The following is a 3,917-nucleotide window of genomic DNA, read 5'->3' on the forward strand; positions in this document are numbered from 1 at the left end:
TGGTGGAGCTCTCTGCTATACGTCCACCCGATCCGCCATCTTGTTTGTTCTCTCAAAGCAGCATTTTAAAAAATATAACATTGCCAATTAGAAAGTACCAAAAATGTCCAGCAACAGTAGATGTGATGGGGGAAAAATGCATTTGTAGTCATACAAATGAGTCATTGGATGGTACTGAAAGATTCATGGGTCAAACCTACCCATAGATTCTTAGAAAGAAGGGCCTGGAAGTTTATGAAAACCCTATGGAATGCAGTTCTCCTCTGAAGCACATGAGGTCACCATTAATCAGAATTGATTCCACAGCAACTGATTTGGTTGTTCTTTTTATTCATAAAATGAATATGACTGAACTAGGTCCACATGCAACAAACTGAATACATTTTGCAAACTGGAATAACTATTGGCAACACATACTTGGGATAGAAGATTGTTGTTATAGTTGTTAAGTGCTGTCAAGTTGGTTCTGCCTCATAGCAAGCCTCTATAGAGTTTCCGAGGAGCAGCTGGTGGGTTTGAACAGTTAACCTTGTGGTGAGTAGTCCAGTGTTTATCCTTAGTGCCACACCAGGATAAAAGTTTACTCTCCCTTAAATACACAGCATTCCTTAAATTGTTAATAGGAAGACCAACATCTCAATAGACAAAGGGCTGTAGATATAATTAAGCAGTTCAGGGCAAAAGAAATATGTACAAGTGGCTTTTAAACATTTGAACAAATATTCAAAATCACTCAAAAGAAATGCTTTCACCTTTAAGACTAGTAAATATCACAAAGTTGATATACATTGTGCTGGTAAAGTTGTGGGGAAACGGGTACTTTCATATTACTGGTACACAAGTAAATAGGTACAAATTGGAGGGCAATTTGACCATCTACCCAAATCACAACCTATTCTGAAGATATACTTGCATATAAGATTACTCATTGAAGCACTGTTTATAATAGCAAAAGATTGGAAACCACTTAGATGCCTAAGAGGGACCCTATATGAAGAACATTTGTTGTTGTTGTTGTTAAGTGCCATCGAGTCGGTTCCGACCCATAGCGACCCTGTACAGGGTTTCCGAGGGTGTAAATCCTTACGGGAGTAGAAAGCCTCATCTTTCTCCCGCAGAGCGGCTGGTAGTTTCGAACCGCTGACCTTAAGGTTCGTAGCCTGATTCGTAACCACTACACTACTAGAGCTCCTTATGAAGAACATTTAGCCATAAGAAAATAATGAAGTTGTCCTAAGATACAACAATTGGTCTCTCTTCACCAGAAGCAACAGAGGAAGAAGACTCAGGAGGAACTGGAGAAGGAAATGGACTGCAGGTCTAATCACCTCCATGAGCTACTACTTCCTTTGATGTAAGACCAGAAGAACTGGATGGTGCCAGGCTACCATTACTAAACATTTTGATGAAGGATCCAACAGATGGATCCTGATCAAAAGGAGAAAAATAGTGGAACAGAACTTCACATTCTTATGGAAACCAGACTTACTGGATCTATTGAGGCTGGGGAACTCCTGAATCTATTGCCTAGAAACCACTTTTAAACCTTGAATTTACACTATCCCATGAAATCATCTTTAAACAACAGTTTAATTTAACTAACAAAGAATGTTGGTCACTAGCATTGCACTCTTTTCAAGATTTACCTATATGAGATAAAATTTGACGACAGTAGCTCTACAACACAGAAGAGAGCTTGTTGTTAAGTAAGTGCCATCAAGTTGGTTCCGACCCATAGCAACCCTGTATAGGGTTTCTGAGGAGCAGCTGGTCAGTTTGAACTGCTGACCTTGCGGTAGAGTGCTTATCTTACAGCGCCACACCAATTTAACAATGATGAAACAATATAGGTAGAGATAGTGACAATGATGACACATGTGAAGTATGTAATTACTGTCACTGAACTGTTGTTGTTGTTGTTGTTGTTAAGTGCTGTCTAGTCGGTTCCAACCCATAGCGACCCTGAACAGGGTTGCCGAGGCTGTAAATCTTTATGGAGCAGAAAGCCTCATCTTTCTCCTGTGGAACAGCTGGTAGTTTTGAACTGCTGACCTTGCGATTTGCAGCCCGATTCGTAACCACTACGCTACCAGAGCTCCTGTCATTGAACTGTACAAATAAAAATTGTTGAATGGATGTATGTTTTGTCAGTTTGAGGACTAAGGTGTGTCTGGCCCAAGCCATAGTATTTTCAATAACTTCAATTGAATATGAAATTTGGACATGAATAATGAAGACCGTAGAAGAACTGATGCATTTGAGTTATGGTGCTAAAGGAATATATTAAAATTACCACAGACTACCAAAAGAACAAAGTAATCTGTGTTGGAAGAAGTACAGCCAGAATGCTCCTTGGAAGCCAAGATGGCCAGACTTCATTTCTCATTGTTGTTGTTAGAGCCATTGAGTTGGTTCTGACCCTGTGTAGGGTTCCCAAGGAGCAGCTGGTGGGTTTGAACCACCATCTTGAGTTCAAATAGACCTTGTGGTCCAGTGCATTATCCTGCAGTGCCACACATTTCAGACATATTATCAGGAGGGAACAGTCCCTGGAGAAGAACACCATACTTGGTAAAGTGGAGGGCAGGAAAAAAAAAGAAAGATTCCCAATGAGGTGGATTGGTACAGTAGCAGCAGCAATGGCTCAATTGTAGCAACAGTTGAGAGGTTGGCGCAGGATTAGGCAGTGTTTTGTTCTGTTGTTCAGAGTGTTGCGATGAGTTGGTACTGACTATGGCACCTAACAAAAAATAACAAATTTCACCAAAAATTAAAAATGAGGGTGAACTATGGTTCTGTAGGATAAGCACTACACTGCTAACCACAAAGTCGGCGGGTTCAGCCCACCAGTTGTTCCACTGGAGAAAGATGAGGTTTTCTGCTCCTGATAAGACTGATAAGCTTCTGAAACCCTACGGAGGGTCACCATGAGATGAAATCGACTTGACGACACTTAACAACAACACACCATTAGAATGACTAAAGTAAGAAGACTGGCAATACTAAACGCTGGTGAGGATGTGAAGGAATTGAAACTCTCATCCATTGCTGGTGGGGATGTAAGATGGTACAGACACTTTGGAAAATAGTTTGAGAGTGTCTTTAAAAAATTAAATATACACTTACCTTCCAGTTTGCAGTAAAGTTAATTCTGACTCATGCTGACCCATGTGTGTCAGAGGAGAACTTTGCTGCGTGGGTTTTCAATAGCTGATTTTTTGTCAGTAGATTGCCTGAGGTATCTCTGGGTGGATTTGAACCACCAAGCTTTCAGTTAATATTGAGCACATTGACTTGCACCATTATCATATGATCCTGCAAATCCATGTCGACATATTTACAGATGAGAAATGAAAATATATGTCCACACAAACACTCGTATGGCAGTTTTCTAGCAGCTGTAGTTATAAGAACTCCAAACTGGAAAAGAACCCAAGTACTCCTACTAACTGGAGGATAGAGAAACCACGGTTCACTCATACTATACACTAATTCTCAGCAAAACAAAAGAACACACTACCAATACATGAAACGATACAGACAAAATCTCATGAAGAGGGAAGAAAGCCAGACACAATACAGGCTCGATGGTTCCACTTCTATGAAGTTCTAGAACTTCAGGTAAAACTTGTCTAAAGAGAGAGTAGCTATCCATGGTTTCTAGGGTTGAGAGTGGGAGAGACTGACCGGGAAGGGCCACAAGAGAACTTTTGGGAAGTAAAGAAAATGTATTTTGATTTCAGTGGTGGTTCACAGGTGTATACGTTTATAAAACCTCACGTCACTGGACACCTAACATAGATGTATTTTGTTATATGTAAGTTAAACCTTAAGAAAGTTTATACTTTAAAAAACAACAATAAGTAATATAATAGAAATAATTGCAATAAAAAACAACAATCATGGGATTGGCGTGG

Source organism: Chrysochloris asiatica, unplaced genomic scaffold (genome assembly GCF_000296735.1).
Source record: "Chrysochloris asiatica unplaced genomic scaffold, ChrAsi1.0 scaffold00304, whole genome shotgun sequence".
Taxonomy (NCBI): domain Eukaryota; kingdom Metazoa; phylum Chordata; class Mammalia; order Afrosoricida; family Chrysochloridae; genus Chrysochloris; species Chrysochloris asiatica.